This window comes from Dromiciops gliroides, chromosome 3 (assembly GCF_019393635.1).
Source record: "Dromiciops gliroides isolate mDroGli1 chromosome 3, mDroGli1.pri, whole genome shotgun sequence".
Classification (NCBI taxonomy): Eukaryota; Metazoa; Chordata; class Mammalia; order Microbiotheria; family Microbiotheriidae; genus Dromiciops; species Dromiciops gliroides.
Window position 1 is genome coordinate 649,215,936 of NC_057863.1, and position 6,985 is coordinate 649,222,920.

The following is a 6,985-nucleotide window of genomic DNA, read 5'->3' on the forward strand; positions in this document are numbered from 1 at the left end:
TTTTGATTACATTAAATTAAAAAGGTTTTGTACAAACAGAAGCAATGCATCCAAAATTAGAAGGGAGGCAGAAAGCTGGGAAGCAATTTTTATAGCCAGTACTTCAATAAAGGCATCATTTCTAAACTATATCAAGAACTAAATCAAATTTGTAAGAATCCAAGTCATTCCCCAACTGAGAAATGGTCAAAGGATATGAACAGGCAGTTTTCTGATAAAGAAATCAAAGCTATCTATTGCCATATGAAAAAATGCTCTAAATCACTATTGATTAGAGAGATGCACATTAAAACAACTCTGAGGTACCACCTGACACCTATCAGATTGGCTAATATGACCAAAAAAAGAAAATAATACATGTTGGAGAAGCTGTGGAAAAATTAGAACACTGATGCATTGTTGGTGGATCTGTGAAGTGATCCAACCTTCCTGGAGAACAGTTTGGAACTATGTCCAAAGGATTAAAAAGCTGTGCATACCCTTGGACCCAGCAATAACACTATTAGGACTTTTTTCCCAAAGAGATCATAAAAAAGGGAAAAGGACCCACATGAACAAAAATATGTATAGCTGCTCTTTTTGTGGTGGCAGGGAATTGGAAATTGAGGGGTTGCCTATCAATTGGGGAATGGCTGAACAAGCTGTGGTATATGAATGTAATGGAATACTATTGTGCTGTAAGAAACAATGAGCAGGTACATTTCAAAGAAACCTGGAAGGACTTGCATGAACTAATGATGAGTGAGATGAGCAGAACCAGGAGAACATTGTACACAGTATCAACAACACTGTGTCTTGATCAACTGTGATAGACTTGATTCTTCTCAGCAATACAATGGTCCAATATAGTTCCAAAGGACTCATGATGGAAAAGGCTGTCCAAATACAGAACAAAAAAAAGAACTTTTCAATCTGGATGCAGATCAAACCATACTATTTCTATTGTTTTGTTGTTTTTCCTTTTTGCTCTGATTCTTCTCTCATTACATGACTAATGCAGAAATATGTTTAATGTGATTGTACATATATAACCTATATCAGATTACTTGCTGTCTTAGGGAGGGGTGAGCAAGGAGAGGGATGGAGAAAAATTTGAAACTAGAAATCTTATAAAAACAAATGTTGAAAATTATCTCTAAAGGTAACTGGAAAATAATAAAATACTTATATGGAAAAATATGAGAGACATTTTCTGGGTAATTTTAATAATGTGGCTGATGGGTTATTAAGAAAATTAGGTCTATGGCCATCCTCTCAGACCAAAGACCTCTTCCTCAAGGACGGGTCTCAGTTCATATACCCTTCCCACTGCAGGAGGGCCATCACACAACAATCAGATCTAACTGGTTAATCTTATTCAAAAGTAATTGCGTGACATGATTTGGAGTTGGGTTTTATTTTTTTTAATAGTTGCAATCAATTTATTCAAAAATAGATGATTGATTAGGCATCTGCAATGGTGACTTCCACTTCTACACCTGGTTCAATGCCAATAGAAGTGATCTGCTTCACAATTTCAGAGGGACTGTGCAAATCAATAAGATGTTTGTGGATTCTCATCTGGAATCAATCCCAAGTCTTAGAACCTTCACCGCAAGGAGTTTTTCTAGTTGTAATGCTAAGTTTCTTGGTGGGTATTCAAACAGGTCCCTTCACTTTCAAGTTCTTTTCTTTGGCTCCTCTAATCAGGTCAGCACACACCTTCTTGAGTGCCTTCATGTTGCAGCTGGTGAGGGTGATCCGGATCCAGCGAATGGCCACTTCAGGCTCCACAAGCATCTTACTGGTGTCCTTGAATGTCATGGCAGTAGTGTGGCTTCCTGACCAACTTATTCCTCAGTGAGAGCAAACAGTGGTGAGTCAGGAGGAGGAGAGGCAGGAACTGCTGACTCCAAATGGCTGCAGCTATGGTACCTTCACCAAAGAGGGAGGCGGGTTTTATTAAAATGCAGTCCAGGGATAACATCAGAGAAAATAATGTAAGACCCCCACTCAAGGTGATCAGGGCAAAATATTTCATCTAGATGTAGTTTAATCTCATTAGCATTGTCCTTCCACTATCTAGATAAAAGAATCTGTCTCCAACCAAGACCTCTTTTGTGAGTTTAGGCCTGGGTTGGGTTTGACTCAGATGAAGAAATTTAATGGAATGTCTCAAGGAGAACTTGCCTTTGAGGGGGCAGGGGGAAAGGACTTGAGAAAGAATGGGAGATCACTGGATATACCACAATATTAGTTATTAATAATTGCTTCTAGGACTTCTGAGGTGGAGCCAAGATGGTGGAGGAAAGGCAGTGAGCTCCTGAACTCATGACACGATCGCTCCAAAAAACATCCAAAGAACGCCATAGGAAAATGCCCAGAGCAGCAAAACTCACAGAAGAATGTGCTGAAATCATCTTCTAACCAAGAACAGCTTGGAAGGTCAGAAGAAGGGAGCTTCTGTGCTAATACAGGAGTTGAGCCCAACCCCCACAGTCACCCTGACACAGATTCAGTCCCAAGAAGGCCTCACCAGAGAAGGAGACCCTCAGAGCCTTTGAATCACCTGAAGCACCAGTGTCATCTGGAACTAAGCTCACAGTCTGGTGAGTGGGCTGAACCCTGGGGAGGGGGGAGACTACAGGGCTCTATGCTGGTGCTGAGGCAGAACTTGGATTTTACACCCCTGCTGAGAACCAGGAGGTAGGCTCAAGTAGCAGTGGCCTAGGTGGGGGAGGGGCACAGGCTCCTCTGAGCTAACAACCACAACACACAAAGCTGGTTGATTAGCAAGTTGGTCTGGGGTCATCTAAGGACCAGGGAACAAGCCAGGTGAGTGAAGAACCTGATTCTCCTTAAATCATACCACCTGAGACTTCTTAAGCTTGGGATACTGCAGCCTGGAAACAGTACCCCACTTGAAGGAGCTAAAAGTCAAGTCAAAGAAGGCAAGACCATAGAAAGTTTCTTCAGTAACAAGGAAGACCAAGGGGCACCATCAGAGGAAGATGTCAATATCAGGGCCCCAATATCTAAAGCTTCCAAGAAAAATATGAATTGGTCTCAGGCCATAGAGGTGCTCAAAAAGGACTTTGAAGATAAAGTTAGAGAGGTAGAGGAAAAAATGGAAAGAGAAATGAAGGAGATGCAGGAAAGACATGAGAAAAATGTCAACAGCTTGAAAAGTCAAATTGGCCAAATGGAAAAGGAAGTACAAAAGCTCACTGATGAAAATAATTGCCTAAGAATGAGGATTGAACAAATGGAAGCCAGTGACTTTATGAGACACCAAGACACAATAAAGCAAATCCAAATGAATAAAAAAATAGAGGGCAATGTAAAATATCTTCTGGGAAAAATTGCTGACCTGGAAAATAGGTCCAGGAGAGATAATTTGAAAATTATTGGTCTATCTGAAAACCATGATCAAGGAAAGAGCTTAGACATCATCTTCCAAGATATTCTCAGGGGAAATTGCCCTGAAATTCTAGAAGCAGAAGCTAAAATAGAAATTTAAAGAATTCACCAATCACCTCCAGAAAGATATCCCAAAAGAAAAACTCCTAGGAATATTATAGCCAAATTCCAGAGCTCTCAGGTCAAGGAGAAAATATTGCAAGCTGCCAAAAGGAAATAATTCAAGTACTGTGGAGCCCCAGTTAGGATAGCACAAGATCTAGCCGCTTCTACATTAAAGGACAGGAAGGCATGGAATATGATATTCCAAAGGGCAAAGGAAATAGGATTACAACCAAGAATCATCTACCCAGCAAAACTCAGCATAATCTTTCAATGGAAAAAATGGGATTTTAATGAAGAAGACTTTCAGATATTTGTGATGAAAAGACATGAACTGAATGGAAAATTTGACTTTCAAATACAAGACCCTAGAGAACCATAAAAAATTGGAGCTGGGGGACATACCTGGGCTTATACAGTGGGCAACTGTCTTGTGTCTGAGGCCAGGTTTTTGCTGGGATCCCCCTGGGTCCAGGGGTGATGCTTTGTCCACTGTGTCACCTAGCTGCCCCATAATGACATCCTTAGGGTTAAATTGAGGGGTGAGGGAAATGCACTGGGGAAGGGGGAAGGGCAGAGGTGAAATCCTACATGAAAGAAACAGAAAAAGGTTTATGGAGTGGGGGAAGAGATGGGAGAGGAGTGGGCAGTAAATGAATTTTACACTCATCAGAAAAGGCTCAAAGATCTTAAACTCATCAGAGCTACCTCAAGGAGGGACTAACACACACACCCAAATGGGTGGAGTAATCTATTTAATCTGGGCAGTAAATGAGCCTAACACTCATCAGAATTGGCTCAAAAACCTCAGTCTCATTAGAATTGGCTCAAGGAGTGAATAATGTGCACACTCAATTGGGTGGAGTAATCTCTCTAACCCTGGAGGAAAATAGGAGGGGAAGGGGATAAAGAGAGAGGGGCAAAAGAAGGGGAGGGCAGATTGGGGCAAGGGACAGACAAGCAAATCCCTTTTGAAGAGTGATAGGATGAAAGAAGATGGATAATAGAATAAATATCATGGGGAAGGGAATAGGATGGAAGGGAAACAGTTAACAATAATAATCATGAAAAAGAGAAAAGGGGGAAAATTGTACAAAAAAAATATTTATAGCAACTCTTTGTGGAGGCTAAGAATTGAGAATTAGGGGAATGCCCATCAATTGAGAAATGAAGGAAGAAGCTGTGCTATATGATTGTGGTGGAATGGTCTTGTGCTATAGGAAATGACAAACAGGATGATCCCAGAAAAACCTGGAAAGACTCATGAACTGATGTATAGTGAAGTGAGCAGAGCTGGGAGGACATTGTGCATAGTGACAGCAGTATTATCCAATGAGCAATTGTGAATGACTTAACTAATCTCAGCAATGCAATGATCCAAAACAATCCCAAGGGACTGACAACAAAGCTTACCATCCACCCCCATAGAAAGAACTGACAAAAAGAGCACTTGTGGGTTGTACACATATAACCGGGTTGTGGTCTTTTGGAGGGGGGGAGGAAAGGGAGGGAGGGAGGGAGAAAAAATTGGAATTCTAAATCTTATGAAAATGAATGTTAAAAACTACCCTTACATATAACTGGGAAAAATAAAATAAATGTTTGTTGCTAAAGAAGAAGAAGAAGAAGAAAGAGGAGGAGGAGGAGGAGGAGGAGGAGGAGGAGGAGGAGGAGGAGGAGGAGAAGGAGAAGGAGAAGGAGAAGGAGAAGGAGAAGGAGAAGGAGAAGAAGAAGAAGAAGAAGAAGAAGAAGAAGAAGAAGAAGAAGAAGAAAGCACATGGCTCCAGACTTCAGAATTCCTACATACCTAGATATAGAGAGAAGAGAAGGGGGCCATATGGCTGCCTCCTCCAGTATCCCAGGCCAAAAGAGCACATGAGAGAGTGTGAGCTTTCTGAGGTCTAGAGCAGAGGTGGCCCTTACACACTGCTCAAAGCTAATTGACTAGCATCATTCAAATCTATTGGTTTACTGGACTTATGGGTGGTCCATATTAAAATGAGTAGTACCTGCTGAGGTCAGAGTCCAGAGGACAGACCCTTTGAGGGGAAAAGTCAGGTATGCATGGTTTTAGTTTCTATTGTCTCTACTAAATTAATCTGATTTCCATTTCTAAGGACTCTGGGCTGGCTCTGAGAAACCAGCCAGAGCCCCCAAGTGAGAGGGAGTCTCTGGGTGCCCCCAAACCCCATTATTAATAATAATTTTCTCACAGTTAGAAACCGTCATGTACAGTACAAGTACATTCACCATTCAGCTTTCATTTAGGTGCAGAGCACTGTGCTAACCAGGCACTGAGGGGAAAACAAAGTTTAGCTAAGATTCCATTCTTATTTTCAGGGACCTTGCCATCTAGTAGAAGGATCAGAGTTCAATGCAGTTAATTGGTACACAATATTACATGATAAGCACATTTGGACTATGACCTCAAAATAAAGCACTGTGGGAGACCTGGGTGGCGAGATCTTTCCAGTTTGGGGTGGGGGGGAAGGAGTTTAAGAGATCAAAGGGAGAAGAAGATATTCTATTTCTTTGGAGAAATAGTCCAAACAAAGGTTCAGAGGTAGGAAAGTACAGTGTGGGTCTGAGGGCTGAGTGTAGACCAATGCAGCCTGAGCAGACAATGCATGGCCAGGAGCAGTATTAGAGAGAGCTGCTGCCATTTTGGGAAGGGTCTTGAGTGCCAGACTAAGACCACAGAAGGTTACTCAATGGGTAAAAGGGAGTCTCTGAATCCTTATCAGAAGAGAAGAGAGATAGGGCAGCTAGGTGGCACAGTACATAGAACACTGGCCCTGGAGTCAGGAGGACCTGAGTTCAAATCCAGCCTCAGATACTTAATACTTACTGTGTGGCCCTAGGCAAGTCACTTAACCCCAATTGCCTCACAAAAAAAAAAAAGAGAGAGAGAAGAGAGATGATCACACCCATATCTAGTTGGTATGCTATTCATCATTGGGTAGATGAGTAAAACTGAACTAACATTCAAGCGTCAGAGATTTGTATAATGTACCCATTGTCACAGCTCTACTGTCTTTGTGACTTTGTTCAAGCAAACTGAATGTATAAAAATCTGGGGAATCTAAATTTCCTTTTCAGCCCCTCAATTCTAGGAAAAATTGGCCTGAACTCCAAGCTAAGGCAATAAGAATAAAGGATATAGAGCTGTGACTGGGCAGAAGTCTTCATACAAATGCTTTTGTAAATGCTTTGTCATTGGGAGACCAGGCAAAGTAGCAGAAGGAAGAGAAAAAAGAAGGTCTCTAAGCCACATCTCCATCATAACAACACAAACAAAGCTCTCAAAAGGGCAAAGATCAAGGGGAAAACCTAGTGAGTCATTTTTCCTGCCCAGGTCAGCCTAGATACAAAGATCAAAGTCAGGACACATGGACTAACAAGGAAGGTGACAAAAAGACTAGAGACTGAATAAGGGAGCCAATCTTTATATTCTGTCAAGAAGTAGTGAGGGATCCAGCAGATA

At 41.6% G+C, this 6,985-nt stretch overlaps 1 pseudogene; it reads right to left on the minus strand.

The window, feature by feature from the left end:
- Positions 1-1,443: 1,443 nt before the first annotated feature.
- LOC122746852 lies at positions 1,444-1,803 on the minus strand (annotated as a pseudogene).
- Positions 1,804-6,985: the final 5,182 nt, after the last annotated feature.